The 21,374-nt window shown below is 26.4% G+C and overlaps 1 protein-coding gene across 10 annotated transcripts in view; it reads right to left on the reverse strand.

The window, feature by feature from the left end:
- mbl (splicing regulator muscleblind) overlaps positions 1 to 21,374 on the reverse strand; it is a 318,509-nt gene that overhangs the window by 128,860 nt on the left and 168,275 nt on the right. The gene's annotated exons all lie outside the window — the stretch shown is intronic.

Raw genomic sequence — 21,374 nt, forward strand, 5'->3', positions numbered from 1 at the left:
TCCGCGGACTAAAATTTTTAAAAACTATTGAACTTAAAACAGTTTTGCCAGAGAAATTTTTCGGTTTACCCTACAAGGACAAAAAAGCTTCCTACTTTCCCCCACATTCCCAAAAAAATTTCTCTACAATACTTTTCGTTCTATAAAATAAAATTTTGACAAAATTTTCTATATAAACAAAAAAAATTGAGACAATTTTCTATAAAACTAATATTGCGACAAAATTTTCTATGGAAATAAAATTTTGACAAAATTTCCTATAAAAATAAAATTTTGAAAAAAATTTCAAAAGAGATAAAATTTTTAAAAAAATTTCTATATAAATAAAATTTTCACAACATTTTCAATATAAATAAAATTTTGACAAAATTTTCTATAAAAATAAAATTTTGACAAAATTTTCTATAGAAATAAAATTTTGGCAAAATTTTCTATAGAAACAAAATTTTGACAACATTTTCTATAGAAATAAAATTTTGACAACATTTTCTATAGAAATAAAATGTTGACAACATTTTCTATAGAAATAAAATTTTAATAAAATTTTCTAAAGAAATAATATTTTGACAAAAATTTCTATTGAAATATAATTTTGAAAAAATATTCTATAGAAATAAAATTTTGACAACATTTTCTATAGAAATAAAATTTTGACAAAATTTTCTATAGAAATAACATTTTGACAAAATTTTCTATAGAAATAAAATTTTGACAAAATTTTCTAAGAAATAAAATTTTGACAAAATTTTCTAAAGAAATAAAATTTTTACAAAAAATTCTACAGAAATAAAACTTTGACAAAATTTTCCATAGAAATAAAATTTTGACAACATTTTCTATAGAAATAAAATTTTGACAAAATTTTCTATAGATATAAAATTTTGACAAAATTTAGTACAGAAATAAAATTTTGATAAAAATTTTGTATAGAAATAAAATTTTGTATAGAAATAAAATTTTGACAAAACTTTCTACAGAAATAAAATTTTGACAACAGTTTCTATAGAAATAAAATTTAGACAACTTTTCTATATAAATAAAATTTTGATAAAATATGCTATAGAAAAAAAAACTTTGACAAAATTTTCTATAGAAATAAAATTTTGACAAATTTTTCTATAGAAATCAAATTTTAACAAAATTTTCTATAGAAATAAAATTTTGACAAAATTTTCAATAAAAATAAAATGTTGACAAAATTTTTAATAGAAATAAAATTTTGACAAAATTTTCTATAGAAATAAAATTTTGGCAAAATTTTCTATAGAAATAAAATTTTGACAAAATTTTCTATAGAAATAAAATTTTGACAAATTTTTCCATAGAAATAAAATTTTGACAAAATTTTCTATAGAAATAAAATTTTGACAAAGTTTTCGATAGAAATAAAATTTTGACAAAATTTTCTATAGAAATAAAATTTTGACAAAATTTTCTATAGAAATAAAATTTTGACAAACTTTTCGATAGAAATAAAATTTTGACAAAATTTTGTATAGAAAAAAAATTTTGACAAAATTCTGTATAGAAATAAAATTTTGACAAAATTTTGTTTAGAAATAAAACTTTGACAAAATTTTCTATAGAAATTAAATTTTGACAAAATTTTCTATAGAAATTAAATTTTGACAAAATTTTCTATAGAAATAAAATTTTGACAAAATTTTCGAAAGAAATAAATTTTTGACAAAATGTTCGAATAGAACATCTAGAGTAACCAAAATGTAAAAATTATTAAAAAGTTTGTGTTGAGTGAAAAAGTCCCTACATTGTGTTCATACGTCCCTACTAGACGCTAAATATTAGAAAATAACCTACATGTAGGCAATTTCCCCTACATCTGGCAACACTGACTTCAAAAGGAAATTAATTAAAATGTGTCACAACATAGAAAAACGTTGGCACAATTAGTTAAAAATTATGGCATTTACGCCCATTTTCATGAAGCTCCGTTAACTAACGAACTTTTAACCGTATTATGGACATAGCTGCCAACTAGCGTATATACTCCATATGCCAGTCAGGATCTTAACTGTCAAAAATTTTTCAGTTAAAGTTAACCGGAGAGAAGATATTTGGATTTTACTTTCTGTTAACTGGCAGTTAAAGCCTAACGGAGCTGCATGAAAATGGCCGTTAGTGGATATAGGACAAGGCTTAAACAGTGACATATTTGCTGCTTGTTAATGAAAAATTTGCCAAAACTATTACACTATTGGCATATTTTCAGGCGCCATTATTGTCCCCTTGTATTAACACCATAGTTTGATAAAGAAAAATAATTATAGTATTGGATGTATTAATTCAATTTTATGTTAAGGCATCTACAATCTCAGTAATTTTAATGTAGCGAAAAGGTGGCACAACAATATAATAATTAAGGCATCTAATGGCAGTAAAAGGACTATAGCTTAAAGGTGAGACTGATGCCCTTATTTTAGCCATCACATTTTTAGGAAATTATAAAATATTAATTATGTCTTTAAAGAAATCTTTCCCATGCCACTTACTTTGGTGTTATATATGCAATCCAACTGCAAGCAAATATTTGCTCCTTTTTCTATTTTCCACAATATGCCCCTTTCGAATGTGTTTTACCATAAATAAGGATAAATAAATCCCATTGATTATTTCAATTATTTAGTAAATACATACATGTATGAATGCATTCACATATATACATTTTGGTATAAGCATATTACGTTTTTCGCTATCAAAATAAATGCTATGTTTAATTTACAGATTTCCGATTCGGAGTTACTTAATTTAATTAAATCAAAACAAGAATAACATCAGCATTATCCAATACTAACATCATTATCATCATCATCGTCATGGGTACGGTTGCTGGATAAATTTCAAAAATAAACATTTTCATATATATTGGGTGATGTTTGATATTTCCGCTATAACTATTTTTCTATTTACCATAAAAATTTTCTATATAAATAAACATTCAATGAAGCAGTGCGAAAATTTTTATGTTATGTTTTTAACATCAATATTTTTATTTTCCTCTCGTATCGTTTTGATGGTTTCGCAATATAGATTGATATGCAATCACAGATAGATATATGTGGGAATTTGTTTGTCTTTTTTTTTTTGAGATATATGTGAAATATACATCTACAAACACATAAAGGTATAAAAATGGTATAATTCTCACTTTTTCCAAATTAATTTCCGTTACTGCATATCAATTGAAAATCCAATTTTCAATAAAGTCCTAAATATTTCACATGATTGTATGAAACATAAGCATATGTATGTTTGTATGACAGTGGTAGTAAAACTAAAATTATCTACTGAAGTGTGTGTGTGTGTGTAAGTGCTGTAACTTTTGTGGTCGAATGTGTATGGGTTTAAATGGTGTAATACTACTCAATACGCATTGCAGAAGGCTTAAATATTCAGGAAATCCATAGGAAAGGCACAATCGACCACATACATGGAGAACGAAATACGGACAGTGTTTACGTTTAATACTTTAGGTTAGGAGGACGAGGAAAACTTGATGATTTATGTAAAGCCTTTGGAAGAGTTTTAACTTGGAGCTTGCATTCAAATTTTAATTGAAATACTTTTTTTATGTAGTAACCACATTTTCAAAATCGATTTGTTTCCCTAATTCATGTTAGTTACGTAGACTATCATAAAACCCACTGTTCAACACTAAAAAAAAAACATTGGTTACGTGCAATAATTGCAATAACAGTTAAAAATATAAAATACTCCGAAGCCTAAATATAGGCAATACAAAAAAAATAAGACAATTAAATAAATGCACATAGAATAAAATGCGTGTGTGTGTCGGGGTTTTTGGTTAGAGAGTGTAAATGTGTTAGATTTCTAGAGATTGTATGTAAATATTTGCACGTGTACGTTTTGTGTGTGGATATAGATTTCAAAAGAACGATACTGAGTGGTATTGCTAGTTACAGGCAAATACATTTGAATATTTAAACACATTATTCTCCTCCTAACTATTTGCATAGGTACACTCATACACACTTGCATGCAAACATAGCCATATGCTTGGTCTATAGTTAAATGCAATGAGTCTCAATACAAATGATTGGGGAAAACGAGTTCATATTTAAATAAGAGTGATGATAGTTTAATCATCAATAATTTAAATTAAATTGCCGAACAATATAAAAATGCCTAAAATCCACAAAACAAACATGCTTCAAATAAAAACAATAATATCTAAATGTTCATATATCTTTTAAGCCCTTCTTTAGAATAATAATAATATTGATTTGCCTTAAAGTATGCTTTAAATTTGTTGAACAATTTAATTTCAATTTACCGTCATTCCTTTATTTTATACCCTACTCAATGCAAAACTTTTTCTATCTTTATAATGTTGGTTGAATGACTGTATGACTGCCTGGATTGCTGTTTGGTTGTATATGGGTAATGCATTTTTGTTGCATGCATCAGGCATTTTCTGTTGGTGTTCTAACTGCCGTTGATGCTACTGTATATACATGGGGTCGGGGAGAAGGGGTTTATAGTATTTGTTTGTTTGCTCTGTTATAACCGCATATATACTATATTGGAAAAACGCACATTTGTTTATATTCTACCAGACATATTCACGCGCTATCCTCTACACACACACCCACCCACCCACTAAACGAACGATTGCAACCTTATGCATTTGGTTTTGGCATAAAAACACAAACCAAAGAAATAGAGAGAGAAAGAGAAAATGTAGAGCGAAAAGTACTTTATCTACATACTCACGCCCACTAACAACCCCACTGAGTTTATGGCCCGCAATTCATTTGGCGCCAGACAGCTCGACGTTGATTTTAAATTACAGACTAACATACTGACTGACCACTGTTTATTATGAAAGAGAACACACACACCGATGATGGATACACAAGTCCACGTGCATTACAATACATGCAATGAGTGGTGAGCGTAGAGTGCATGCAATCTGGTGAGCTGGATGAGAAAGAGAATAACTATAACTTTCTCCACACACACACATACTACATTACACTCCTATTTCACCACAAGTAAGCAACATTGGCCCATAAAATTGACATCCCTACCCCCATTGCCATCTAGGATGTGAAGTAATCATATACTACTACTACTACTACTGACCATCAGCCAGGTTATATATGATTGTATATTTAAAAGCATTGGCATAAACCGACCACCCTCTCTCATTGGACAATCCCCTACTTTTGCCGTATTCTTTTAATCTGTCTAAAAAAGGGTTTTGAGGTATAGTTGAACTACTACAATGGGGAGTTTGTTCCTGGATTGGTTTATGAGCAAGAGGTGTATGGGAGAGGTTGTGTTTGAAGGTGAAAAGATTTAGTGTGCAAAAGGCAGGCCAAGCCACTGACATAGACAGGTGAATGGTAAAAATAGACACAGTGTGAGAATTTTGTGTATTTTCATGAAGATTATTTATGATAAAATACAAACAATAAAGGAGAGGAAAGAGTAATTTATATAACTGCAATTAAATTTAGTATACATTGTTTTTCATTTTAATTTAATTTTAGTTTGTTAATGTCATTTATTTATTTTATTTTAATTTAATTTTATTTACTTGGGATTGATTTTTATAATTAAACATTTTATATGTAACAATTTAATATAACAGTAATACTAATATTTAATTATAATTTATTATTTTAATTTATTTAATACCGCCAGTGATTACAATTCAATTTATTTTATTATAAATATAATTTAATAATTATATTAAAATGTTTTTTTCTTTAAAAATGGATTTCAAGTTTATTTATGCATTCTAATTCCTATAATTGACCTTCTTTTATTAAAAACATAATTTAAATCAAATTTAAATATAAAATTAAATGCAATCCCTATTGCAATTATTTAAAAGAAAGTAAACATTTATGTAGATTTTTTAAATTAAAATTTGTATAAAATAATTTAATTTATTGATATTTAAAGGTAATTTAATTTTAAAATTTATTTCACTTTTATTTCTGTACTTAATTTATTTAAATTAATTTGAATTAAAAAAATTCAATACCTATTAAAGAAACCTAAATGAGAGATTTATTTATTTTTTAAACAAAATTTTGTATAAACAAATAATAATATTTTATTTAATAATAATATTTAAATGTTATTTATTATTTCAGTTTATTTTAATTTTATTTTATTTAAATACAATAAATAAATATAATTTAATAAATATATTAAAATGTTATTTACTTTAAAAATGTATTTCAAGTTTATTTATTTATACTAATTCCTATAATTTACCTTCTTTTATTAAAATATAATTTAAATATAAAATTAAATGCAATATTTATGTAGATTTTTTAAATTAACATTTGTATAAAATAATCTAATTTAATATTGTTTAAATACAATTTAATTTTAAAATTTATTTTACTTTTATTTCTGTACTTATTTTGTCTAAATAAATATGAATTAAAAAAAATTTCTTTATTTTAAGATTTACAATCATAATAAATTATGAAAATAAATATATAAAAAAATTAGGTGCTAACAACAAAGGTTTTTGACCTATTAGAGAAACTTAAATGCGAGATTTATTTATTTTTTAAATAAAATTTTGTATAAACAAATAATAATATTTTATTTAATAATAGTAATAATCATATTTAAATGTTATTTATTATTTCAATGTATTTCAATTTATTTTAATAATTTTATTATTAATTTTAAAATTGATTTCACTTTTATTTCAGTACTTATTTATTTAAATAAATAAGAATTAAAAAAAAATACAATACCTATTAGAAAAACTTAAATGAGAGATTTATTTTTTAAATAAAATTTTGTATAAACAAATACTAATATTTTATTTAGTAATAATAATATTAAAATGTTATTTATTATTTCAATGTATTTTAATTTTATTTTAAATTTTTTTTTAATTAATTTTAAAATTTATTTCACTTTTATTTCTGTACTTATTTATTTAAATAAGTTTGAATTACAAAAAAAAAACATGCAATACTTCAGTACTTATTTATTTAAATAAATAAGAATTAAAAAAAATACAATACCTATTAGAAAAACTTAAATGAGAGATTTATTTTTTAAATAAAATTTTGTATAAACAAATAATAATATTTTATTTAGTAATAATAATATTTAAATGTTATTTATTATTTCAATGAATTTTAATTTTATTTTAAAAATTTTTTTAATTAATTTTAAAATTTATTTCACTTTTATTTCTGTACTTATTTATTTAAATAAGTTTGAATTACAAAAAAAAAACATGCAATACCTCTTAGAGAAACTTAAATGCGAGATTTATTTATTTTTTAAATAAAATTTTGTACAAACAAATAATAATATTTTATTTAGTAATAATAATATTTAAATGTTATTTATTTTTTTAATTCATTTTAATTTTATTTAAATAATATTTAAATATAAAATTAAATACAATTATTTAAAGGAAGGCAGTTACTTTTATTGATTTTTTATTACGACTTGTTTGAAATACTTTAATTTAATAATAGTATTTACATTTACTTTAATTTTAAAATCTATTTCATGTATTTTATTTTCTACAATTTAACTTATTTAATTTAAATCATATTTAATTATAAAATAAAATGCAATTTTTAAACAAAAATATTTAAATAAGAGGTAGAGGTTGTATTTTGAAATTAAAATTTTTATAAAATAAAAAATAATATATTAGAAAATTTTAATAAATAATAATAAAATATTTTAATTAAAGCATAATAAATAAATGTAATTTATTATTTAAATTTATTTTAATATTATTTAATAGTACAATTTATATGTAATTTATTATTTAATTTTTTCCCTTTTATTTATTTTTTTTTTCAATTTATTTCACTTTTTTATTTTAAATACTACAATCTAAAATATTTTATTTAAATAACATCTAATTATGAAATTAAATAATTATCTAAATTAAAAAAATCTAATTATGAAATTAATACTCTCTATTTTTATTTAAATTTGGATAGTTAGATTAAGTCATTTAATTAAAAAGTGTGTTAAATATTTGAATTTAATAATATATATTTAAAATTGTTTTGTCAATTAAATTTGTTTTACTTGTAATAATTTGCTTTACTACAATTTATGTTATTTTTTTATTAAATTTGAATTATTTAAATATATGAGGTCATAACTAACGACCTTATATTTAAATAATTCAAATCGAATTTTTGACCAGAATATTTAAATATTATTTATTTCTTATTTTTCCATTTTTAGGTTTTTTGTTTATATACTTACTACAATTAAAATTAGTTAATTTAAATAAATTTAATTTTAAATATTTAATGTAATAAAAATATTTAAATATATTATAAATATAGTTAAAAAAATAGTAAAAAGTAAATTAATTTAATTTTAATAATTGAAATTTATGTAAAAATAAGTTGTTTAATAATAATATTTACTGTAATTTATACTTTTAATTTATATGAATAGGTTATTTATTTTTTTTTATTAAATTTTTTTTTAAAATATTTAATATAATAATAATATTTAAATATATTAAAATAAACAGTAGTTAAATTACTTTAATTTCTATTATTAAAGTTTATTTAAAACTAAGTTGTTCAATAATAATATTTAATGTAATTTATACTTTAAATTTATATAAATTGGTTATTTAATTTTTTTTATTAAAAATTATTTAAAAATTTAATGTAATAATAATATTTAAATATATTAAAAATATATTAAAATAAACAGTAGTTAAATTACTTTAATTTTTATAATTAAAATTTATGTAAAAATAAGTTGTTTAATAATATTATTTAATGTTATTTATACTTTAAATTTATATGAATTGGATATTAATTTTTTTATTAAAAATTATTTAAAATATTTAAATATTTTATGTAATAATAATATTTAAATATATTAAAAATATATTAAAATAAACAGTAGTTAAATTACTTTAATTTTTATAATTAAAATTTATGCAAAAATAAGTTGTTTAATAATAATATTTAATGTAATTTTTTTATTTGAATTGATTATTTAATTTTTTTATTAAAACTCAATATTTAAATAATAGTAACCCATGCCAATGTAACAGGACTATCGTAATTTTGATATCTATAGTATACTGTGGCACTAAATTTTGCAGTTTTCCTAGCTTAGTCAAACGATAAGTTTGGTCAACCAAAGGCCATCACTGCACAGAAAAGCAGATGGAATAAAGGGGCAAGGAATTTAAAAATATAAACGGCCTGGTAGATTTTAAACAAAATGATCCCCCTAGGTTATTTTCACATAATACCTGAGGTTTTTCATTTCACTGCGTTTCACTTCTACCTCCACTACTAAGTCACCACCATCACCTAAAGCTGACAGTCGTATCCAACTAAAACCCCAAGGCCCCTAAGTTGATGGCTGTATTTTTTTTTTGTGGCATTAATAGCAAGGTACTGGCCATCGTGAAGCGTAGGGGGTGGCGAGGGGCTGATGATGGGTATGGATGGCTAAAGCAAACGAGAGCAAACAAAACCAAAAAGATTTTTATTTAAATGTTCTACTCACACTAAGCCACAAAAATTACACATGAAGAGAAATGGTCGAGTGTTAAAACGAAAAGAGAATAAATGGATGGGATACGTTTTAATTTTATGGCTATGATTAAATCATCTATTGGTTGCTCAATGGATTATTCTTGTTTAAATACAATTTATCAAATTTAAAATGAGAAAAAAGTAGTTAGTTAAAAGAAAATTGGATTTTGTTGTTTGGCTGTAAAAAATAGAAAGTTGAATTTGAATGTCAAACTCAAAAACGCAGGCCCCAATGAAATTAGTAAAGAAAGAATATAGATAGTAGGATATTTAATACTTTGCTTATACATATACAGGAAAAGTTAAATTGCTTTTGTGAATCTATTAAAATTTTAGAATGAATATCATAAAATTATAGACTAACAGGTGATTTCTTTGTTTTTGTTCTTGTTGCATACTTTAAGGCACTTTTGATAAAAAGTTATTTAAGATATTGTATTATTTTGTTAACCCATTTAGCCATTATAACTTCCTTTCTAAAAAATTTTTGTACAACAGATCATTTCATAATTTTGTCGATTTACGCAAGATTTGATATTATTGAATGAGAATATTGTAGGAATATAAGGAAGATTTTGATACTAGCTGAATTAGTGCTGCATACTCTAAGGAGGTAATTGTTAATAAGTATTTGATGGCAATGCTATCTACAAATTTCTAGAAAGCCGCAAACAATTATAACCATAAAAGAAGACAAATTAATTTTAGAAAAAGTTTTTTTTATAAAGAGAAAAGGCTGTAAATTATTTTTTTATGAAATTTTGGAATTCCTGTATTTTTCATATTAGATTTAAATTAATCCAAAAAATTGTTTATCCCCATATAATTGAGAATAAATCTTTGAAATTGGCAGTTTAATCGATTTAGGTTAGGGTAGCTGAGGTAGCAGCCCGATATATCGGGCTCACTTAGACTATTCAGTCCATTGTGATACCACAGTGGTGAACTTCTCTCTTATCACTGAGTGCTGCCCGATTCCATGTTAAGCGCAATGACAAGGGACCTCCTTTTTATAGCCGAGTCCGAACGGCGTTCCACATTGCAGTGAAACCACTTAGAGAAGCTTTGAAATCCTCAGAAATGTCACGAGCATTACTGAGGTGGGATAATCCACGGCTGAAAAACTTTTTGGTGTACGGTCGAAGCAGGAATCGAACCCACGATCTTGTGTATGCAAGGCGGGCATGCTAACCATTGCACCACGGTGGCTCCCATCTACCCGATTTACCTTTGCATACTTACAGGCGGTACGAAGGTACGCTTGAAAACTGTTTGGTACACACAAAAAAACTATAAATAAATTGATCCAATTATTTTTTTAATTCAAATGTCTTCTCAATTAAGATTTTAGTTGGAAAAATTTTCGTGAAATTTTTATCTGTGTACCAGATAGAAAAAAGTACTGTGATAACCCCCTTATTTAAAATCCTCTTTATTTTCCATTTATTCAAAATTTTGCTTAAACTACTAATGAATTACTACTTCTCTTTTCATTTACGTTTAGCATTTAACATGGGGTCATTATTTAAAATTCCTAAAAGTATGTCACATTTGTTAATTTGTTAATTCAGAAATGCGTAACAATGAATTTTGTATTTTGTATTAAATTTGTTAATTTTTAACTTATCATTAAGTTGCAAAATATTATATCGTACAGAATAATCCAGTTTTCCCCTAGTATTTTGATAATTTAACAAACGTAAATTGTTTTTTTCTTAACAGCTCAGACTAACAAGCCCTATGGCAAACTTTTATCTTATCTGTCTGCTATGCTTTCTTGATTTTGCTAAGTCATACTTCATATTTGTTTGTGGTTTAAAAAATATACGACTAAATATATTGAAATTGAAAATTTTGCAATGAAGGGAAAATACCGGAGAAAAAAAAAACAAACTTTGCAAAAATCTCTGAAATTTTCTATTGTAAATAATAGCGTGATTTCTCATTGCCACCATACCCATCATCTCAGTCTGGCAAGTGAGAGAACTTTCTTATGCTTTTCATAGAATTTCGTTGACTTTAGTACTTTCGTTTTTTTTTATTTCATGGCTTTTTACTTCTCCTCCTTGATGCATTTTAAATCATAGCAAAAGTTATTCAATATAATAGTGACAGTTTTCACAAAAAAAAGTAACCGAATAAATTGTGTTCGCTTTTCTTTATTTGGAGGTTTGTCTATATTTGCAATAAATGTGATTTTGTTTGACTTGCAGCTTTGGGTTTTATCAAAAGGACCATAGAGAGGTAACAAAACGAAGAAAACGCAATAAATAAATTTCAATGCTTCAAATTTTTCACCATAAAAGAAAATCTTGTCTCAAGAAGTAAAAAAAAAGAAACTCCCACTCAACTAGTAATAAATATTATGGATTTCATAAATTATGATTCAAGTCCCACTTTTCAGTATTCCATAAAATCAATTTGAAGATGACCATTGAAATTGAATTGCATTTGGGAGAAAAAATAATAGGTCACTTGACGTTATTATGATGGGATTTTTCTTTTGTTTCCATACATGTCGATCAACTTCATTAATGAAATAAATAAATTAACATGAAATAAGATTTAAGCTATTTGCCATAAAGGCGGGTATGGTTTTTGTGGAATCATATTAAACTATTAATCATAGCTGAAAAACGAGATATACAAAAAGAGAAATATAGGGATGGAATTAGAAGATTTTTTAACATCTGGGATTTTTTAAGGAAATTTAATAAAATGTTATAGGTTAATTTAAAATTGTTTTTTGGTCGTGGGTTCGATACCTGCTTCGACCGAACACCAAAGAGTTTTTCAGCGGTGCATTATCCCACCTCAGTAATGCTGGTGACATTTCTGAGGGTTTCAAAGCTTCTCTAAGTGGTTTCACTGCAATGTGCAACGCCATTCGGACTCGGCTATAAAAAGGAGGTCCCTTGTCATTGACCTTAACATGGAATCGGGCAGCACTCAGTGATAAGAGAGAAGTTCACCAATGTGGTATCACAATGGACTGAATAGTCTAAGTGAGCCTGATACATCGGGCTGCCACCTAACCTAACCTAATATCTCTAGCGGAAAAATGGCAAAAGGTGGTTGATTAAACAGTAAATATTTGACTCAATAAAGTTCAGTGTAAAGTTTTATTATGAAGAACGAGGAATCGTCAATGAAGTCATGACTGATGCCGTTCGTCTTGGGATTAATAGCCACCTTGATCTATAAGTTTTTCTTTGAAACTAAATCCCAATAATTGTAGGCAGAGAAGAACATTACCATTACCACCACCAGCCACAAACAAAAATCGCATTTTTATTTGTATATTTAGTTGAGAAAGTAATTTCTTATTGCTTTTTAGATAAACAAAAAGTCATACAAGTGTGATAAGAAATACGGCTAACAAACCCTGTAAATCCTATGCTTTTTACACCCTTCACTACTACTGTGGTACAGGGTATAATAAGTTTGTGCATTTGTATGTAACGCCAAGAAAGAAAAGTCTGAGACCCATCGTTTAGTATACCGATCGTCTTGGAATTAAATTATGAGTCGATTTAGCGATGTCCGTCTGTCTGTCTGTCCGTCCGTCTGTTTGTTCATGTATTTTTGTACGCAAAGTACAGGTCGGAGTTTAAGTCCTCAAATTTGGCATAGGGTCGTTTTGTGGAACAAACACAGTCCCTATTGATTTTGGAAAAAATCGGTTCATATTTAGATATAGCTGTCATATATATTTATCCCCGATCTGGTCATAATTGGCGTGTTTATCAACCGATGTTCTTCAAATTCCGTACATCCAAATATTTTATGAGTCTCGAAAAACTTGCAAAATATCAGCAAAATCGGTTCAGATTTAGATATAGCTCCCATATATATCTTTCGTTCGATATAGACTCATATGGCAACAGAGGCTAAAGTTTACTACCGATTATCGTGAAATTTTACACAGAGAGTAGAATGAACATTCTACCAATGCTTGGTAAATTTGATTGAAATCGGTTTAGATTTAGATATAGCTCCCATATATATATTTCGTCCGATTTGGGCTAATATGGCCTCAAAAGCCAGAGTTTTGCCTTGACTTGCTTCAAATTTTGCACAAGGAATACCTTTAATAGTATCGGTAAGTGTGCCAAATTTGGTTGAAATCGGTCTTATACGAGAGATCATTTTACTTTACATAAATTGTCTTCAGAAATCCAAACCCAGTCTCCAATATGACATCCCTATACCTATACATATAAGAAAATGTATTATATACACTTATACCATAAGCAGAAATCACAGTAATAGCAACAATGACTACAACAAAAACAGCAACAACAATATGTTTCATGATTAATCTTCAATGAAGGCATAACATAAACGAACGATTTATGATTCTTACCCACACATATTCACCTTAAGCAAACAAATAAATAAATATTCACACACACACACACACACACACACATGTTCTACCACATACTCGTAGCCACTGGAGCATGCATATAAAGACTTAAGCATATTACCAAATATAAACATACATTCATTGATGATATTTTACTATTTAATATTAAATCCTGTAGATGATTTATACCTTTATACATGCAAGTATGTGTAAGATATTGCAGACGATGTGTGTGTGTGTGGGGGAGGGAGAGAAAGGTTTGCTTTTATTCTTCTCATTTTGGTATAAATATCAGGACAATGTACGTGCATTTATGAATATTTGAAGGATTTCACATCAGGCATTGTTCGTTGGAATCCACATGGCATTGTGATATGAAATAATTATGTTCACTGGCACTAAAGGAATAATTGAGTCATTGCTCAATGACCAGGTCATGTTTTCCTTTAATATTAACTGGCGTAATTATCGTCATGGTCCCCACCGGTACCATCAACCTCATCATCATTATCACAATCAATGTCGCCATTATTGTAGTCGTTGATGTTGATATTTGTATTGCTGTTTGTTGACATTAATCAAATTATAAAATTTAATGATTTTCTCATAACGACAGAGTTTTTTGTTTTTGCCATTCTCTCTCCCTCTCTCTCTCTCTCGTTGGGTTTATAGTGACATTTGTGATGGCAAGAATACTCGGTATACCCCATAATTTAAAAAGAGAAAAAAAAACTATTATGGTATATAAATGAAAAACAAGAGTCAACAATACTTCATTATACAGTCATTGAGAAGTTGAATGAAAGTTTTTATAATAAACTGATAAAATGTGGGGTGAAATGGAAGATCATATAAAGGGGAAAGTGTATGGATAGTTGGATATAAGCAAAATCGAAGTCACCACTAGTCACTCTCAAGATGGATAGTTTTGCGAGGGGAATAATTGAACATAGAAATTAAATCTATGGCGATAGATGGCAAGAGTGTTTAAGATATTAAAATACTTAAATAGTGGGGTAGTGAAAACTTTAATAGTACGCTGAAAGAAGAGGTTCTTTTCTGCGGAACAAAGTTTTAGACAAACGAAGTTTTCTTTTGGCGGAAATAAATTAATATTAGAGACAATCGTTGCAACGATTTTCACAAAATTCGGATATATGTGTTCATAATGAAAATACTTTATGAGAAAGGGAAAGTTAATATGTCTGACAATTCGTATTTTTTGGGGTGTAGGGACCTATTTAGACATTTGGAGAATCAAAAAAAAAAAAAAAATAAATAAATAAATAAAAAACATGTAAGTAAACTTGGCAGAATGGTTTTCATGAGAATTGGAGTACAAATTGTTGCGCATCGCCTATCTTAACTGGAAAAATGATGTACATGAGGGGGCTAGAGTATAAATTAATTCACAAAAGTATTAAAATCGAACAATGCACTGTTTTCGGATCACTATAAGATCTGTTTTCATACTCAGTAACACATATTTCATTTTTCATCAGTTAGGATCCATTTTCTCACACATTTGCTAAATCTATAGTGAAAATCAGCCCTAATCTAGATTTGGGGTGGATTTTCCTCCTCACTTACCTTTTTCGGGCTCATTTTCATAGACTTCATATTCATTATAATGTATCGACCACTTTTGGGGCAGGGAAACCACATTTTGTCAACATTTTATTACTATAAATTTTTTTTCAAAATTTTATTTCTATTGTAAAAATTTGATTACTATAGAAAATTTTGTCAACATTTTCTTTCTATAAAAAATTTTGCCAAAATTTTATTTCTATAGAAAATTTTTGTCAAAATTTATTTCTATACAAAATTTTGTCCTATTTTATTTCTATACAAAATTTTGTCAACATTTTATTTCTATAGGCAATTTTGTCAACATTTTATTTCATTTTTTTCAAAAAATTTTATTTCTATTGAAAATGTTGTCAAAATTATATTTCTATAATCTACAATATAATCTAGATTTCTTTAGAAAATTATTTCTGTAGAAAATTTTATTCCTATAGAAAAATTCTGTGAAAATTTCATTTCTATATAAAATGTTGTCACAATTTATTAATATAGGTTAGGTTAGGTTAGGTGGCAACCCGATGTATCAGGCTCACTTAGACTATTCAGTCCATTGTGATACCACATTGGTGAACTTCTCTCTTATCACTGAGTGCTGCCCGATTCCACGTGAAGCTCAATGACAAAGGACCTCCTTTTTATAGCCGAATCCGAACGGCGTTCCACATTGCAGTGAGAAGCTTTGAAACCCTCAGAAATGTCACCAGCATTACTGAGGTGTGATAATCCACCGCTGAAAAACTTTTTGGTGTTTGGTCGAAGCAGGAATCGAACCCACGACCTTGTGTATGCAAGGCGGGTATGCTAATCATTGCACCACGGTGGCTATACTATAGAAAATGTTGTCAAAATTTTATTTCAATAAAAAATTTTGTCAAAATTTTATTTTTATAGAAAAATTTTTTAATAACTTTATTTCTATAGAAAATTTTGTCAAAATTTTATTTCTATTGAAAATGTTTGTCAAAATTATATTTCTATAGGAAATTTTGTCAACATTTTATTTCTGTAGAAAATTTTTGGCAAAATTTTATTTTTATAGAAAATTTTGTCAACATTTTATTCCTATAGAAAATTTTGTAAAAATTTTATTTCCATGGAAACATTTTGTCAAAATTTCATTACTATAGAAAATTTTGTCAAAATTTTATTTTTATAGAAATTTTTTTCAAGAATTTTATTTCTATTGAAAATGTTGTCAAAATGTTATTCATATAGAAAAATTTTGTCAAAATTTAATTTCTATAAAACCAGCCCTAATCTAGATTTGGGGTCGATTTTCATTCTCACTTACACTTTTTTCTGGTTCATTTTCATGGACCTCATGTTCATTATGATGTATCGGGCAGGAAATGTGGCAAGAAAACCATATTTTGTCAAAATTTTATTTCTACAGAAAATTTTTTAAAAATTTTATTTCTATAGCAAAATTTTGTCAAAATTTCGTTACTATAGAAAATTTTGTCAAAATTTTATTTCTATAGAAAATTTTGTCACAATGTTATTTCTATAGGACATTTTTTTTCTGTAGAAAATTGTGACAAATTCCTATAGAAAAATTTTGTCAAAATTTCATTTCTATAGAAAAGTTTGTCAAAATTTTATTTCTATGGAAACATTTTGTCAAAATTTTCTTTCTATAGATAATTTTTTTCAAAATTTGATTACTATAGAAAATTTTGTCAAAAATTTTTTTCTATAGAAAATTTTGTCAAAATTTTATTTCTATAGAAAATTTTGTCAAAATTTTATTTCTATAGAAAATTTTGTCAAAATTTTATTTCTATAGAAAATTTTGTCAAAATTTTATTTCTATACACAATTTTGTCAAAATGTTATTTCTATAGGAAATTTTGTCAAAATTTTATGTCTATAAAATACTTTGTCAAATTTTATTTCTGTAGAAAATTTGGTCAAAATTTTATTTCTATCGAAAATTTTGTCATAATTTTATTTTTATAGAAAATTTTGTTATAATTTCATTTGTATATAAAATTTTGTCACAATTTTTTTCCTATAGAAAATTTTGTCAAAATTTTATTTCTATAGAACATTTTGTCAAAATTTTATTTCTATAGAAAATTTAGTCTAAATTTTGTCAAAATTTTATTTCTGCAGAAATTTGTGTCAAAATTTTATTTTTATAAAAAATTTTGTTAATATTTATTTTTATAGAAAATTTGGTCAAAATTTTATTTCTATAGAAAATTTTGTCAAAATTTTATTTCTACAGAAAATTTTGTCAAAATTTTATTTTTATAGAAAATTTTTTTCAAAAATTTTATTCCTATAGAAAATTTTGTCAAAATTTTATTTCTGTGGAAAATTTTGTCAAAATTTTATTTCTATGGAAAATTTTATTTCTATAGGGATATTGGAGAGAAATAATTTGCAAAATCTACCAAACAGTAAAACATCTACCATGTTTGCTAGAATTCTATCAACTATGGCATCCGTGATGGGAAAGCGCCATCTTGAAGCGGCTTTCGATGGGTTCGTCGGCCATTTGTCAAAGGTAGCGATTTGAACAAATCTAAAGTAATCCTAAAGTTTGATTTTATATATTTTTGATTTTAACAAAATGATAATAATAACAATAAATTACAAAATATTGTAATTTACCTTGTTGTATTACTTTTCAGCAACCCTGTGTACAACACTCATTTACATACATATTTCACTTTAAAATTGTAGCATTTATTTAGAATATCTATTACGTTTTCATTCTAAACGAAATCGATTTAATTGTCCACCTATAGGGCATCTCAAATTGCATGATTTTATAAGAGCATACTTTTAGGAGTTAGGAGTATAGTTGGTAATTCCCAATGCATGTGTTCTCATTGCATACTAGTCGAGCTAAGAACTTATAATATTTCATATTTTCAGTTATCTTGTCTCTCAACTAAAATATCCATAGATTTCATTTCTTCATATACTCGCATGTCCTTTCAAATTTGGATAGATTCAAATACCTTCCTTTTGTGATAGTCAAAGTCCCATTTAGATGATACACAAAGGTACACTAAAAGTAATAACCAATGATATTGTATCAAGTTAAAGCCATATGCTCTCTCTCCCCCTCTCTCTTTCTATCTGAAAGCCAATATTCATTGACAATCAGTCTACTGTAGTCATTCACTTATACACACATACGTAGACAAACATTTCGACCGGTACTACGCTTATGGCTAAAATCATACATAAACCGAAACAATTTGTTGATGAAGGTAATAAAACTGTATGGTAAAACATCCTTACGATTATCATATGTAGTGGTAGTAGAAGAGAGGATCTATGGACTAATATTAGCGGTAGTGGTGAGTGGTGAGCATACCAAAACTCCAAATGTGGTTATGGATATGGATATGAGCAAAAGTAATAATTGTAAGTGCTTGCATATTTGAGTGTCTGTATATCTGTGTGTTTGTATATATGTTTATGTTGTCTATGTGACTGCAGACAAATAGGGATGCGCATAAAAAAACGAATAGTGATAGCCGAAAAAACAGCTTTAGCTATCCATTTACATATTACATTCATAAATATGGTGAAAAAATACGTGAGTGAAAAAAATGCATGATATTGGGGAGGAGAGGAATTTTAGAGAAATTGTAAAGAATCGACAAAAAAAAAACAATACGAACTTATATATCCATTTCAACAATTATGAGCCTATTTTCCTTCTAGTAAAATAGTTTTTTTTCAGTGCCGCCTGAACATATGCAAAAGAAAATTTTTATAGTAGGTAACCTGGGTTCCATCTTGAACTGGTCATTTTCAAGGAAATGGAGATAAAACGATAATTATTTTAATTTAGATTTAATTAAGAACACAGGATTTGAATTTTGGTTAGAAAAAAGTTAAATTTGCGTAATTTTTTTTATAAAAATATGTGCCACCGGTAACGCCGCCATCGCTAAGGTCATCCAATTATAGGAAAAATCGAATGAAAAAAATTCTTTTTTATATTTTGGCGTTGAAATCGTATATCTCCAGTGCTACCAACCACATCGTGTCATATTTTCAAGTGTGGAATTGATTACATTTCATTTTAATTTACTCCAAAAATAATATTAAATTTGGAGAAATTGAAAGAAGGTTACAGCTGTTCAAAAATAAGTTCAAATAACAAAAAATCGCCACATTTTAATTTTTAAAGGAAGAATTGTAAAGGGAAGAATACCAAAGAAGCCACCAAGGAAATTTTATAAAATTTTACAGGGACGAAGCTGCATTAGTTCGTACACCACAACAGTGGTTCGTTAGCTTCCGTTTTTGGAAATTTCGATCGTTGAAAATGTTCCAGATTATAGTAAATAACCATCGGGCTTCAAAAAGGGGCTGGCCCGAATTAACATCTGCGATTTTGTAGTAAAAAGAAATCGAACCATTTTTCGAATGGTAACAGGAGACGAAACCTATTACAAATGCATCGTACAGAGGGTAAACATACATCATCAATCGGTTTTATATCATTTAGAAAAGGGCTGGCTAAGTGAAGAAGTTCGATTTTTTGATACTACATGAATTTTCTGTGAAAAAATGGTCCCAATTAATGATGAAAATAAATTGAAAATTGAACCATTTCTAAAGTCTATTGAAACAGGAAACGTAAGGTGGATCAAACATGGCAAGATGTGGCCAAATATGTATTTGATGCATTCTAACGCATAATTTTTGGGCCACTTTTCATTTCGTATCACACTTTTGGTGTAACTTTTTGTGATATTTTCAATGTTAATGTTCCACCCCAATATACCAATAACAAATTGTGCAATTGTATACTTTTTTCAGCTGTTATTGTTTTCACATATTCCATGAGAAATGACATTGCACTTTTATGACCGAAACAAAAAATATTAAAGTAATAAAAAAAAAAAACAGGACCAAATATTTAAAGAGACCTAAAACTGTTGCATGCAATGCATAAAAATAAACTGCCTGTGGCTGAAAATGGCTTTCGCATGGAATTTTCATTAGACCCCTAAAAATATGCTAAATAAAATGCAATATGATCTATGATATGGAACGGGACTTTCACACGACTCTGGGGACAATATTGAGGTGTGAAAAATAAAAAAAGTATATACATTTATATTTTTAATATATTTTATACATTTCTTTTTAAATAACAAAGTAAATGTTTTTCATTTTAAATAAACGAAAAATTAAAAAATATTAAACAAATTATAAAAGAAAAAATTATAAACAATTATAAAATATCTTAGCTCATCTTCTCTCTCTCTCATCTCTCCGTTTCTCTTATTAAAATTAATAATTTGAATATTTTATCGAAAGCATTGCATAAAGCCAGCATGTTGCCCAAAAAGGGGTTTTGCATGGTATTTTCATTAGACCCCTAAAAATATGCTAAACAAAACGATATATGATCTATACTATGAGGCAGAACTTTCACATGACTCAGGATAGAATTTGGAGGTGTAAGAATTTAAAACAAAGTATTTAAATTTATATTTTTAATAGATTTTACATATATTTTTTTTTATTTCTGGGTAAATATTTTTCATTTTTAATATAAGAAAAAATTAAAAAAAAATTAATTATTAAAGTTATATAAAAACCTTAACGAAGATATCATGCACACTTCTCTCTGTGACTCTCTTATTAAAAATATTATTTTGAATATTTTATTGAAAGCACTTCAATTCCTTAAGTTCACAATATCCTTATCGATTTCATTTGTTTTACTTGATTGAAAACTTTAAAGATATTGTAGCAAAACACGCACACACACACACACACTTCGGTCTTCGGCCATGGGTCCTCAATATCCTTGGACATTGTGCCACCTTATGTTTCTCTGTGTGTGTTTTTGCTTTTCTTCT

This window comes from Haematobia irritans, chromosome 5, assembly GCF_050003625.1.
Source record: "Haematobia irritans isolate KBUSLIRL chromosome 5, ASM5000362v1, whole genome shotgun sequence".
In the NCBI taxonomy this organism is placed as follows: Eukaryota; Metazoa; Arthropoda; class Insecta; order Diptera; family Muscidae; genus Haematobia; species Haematobia irritans.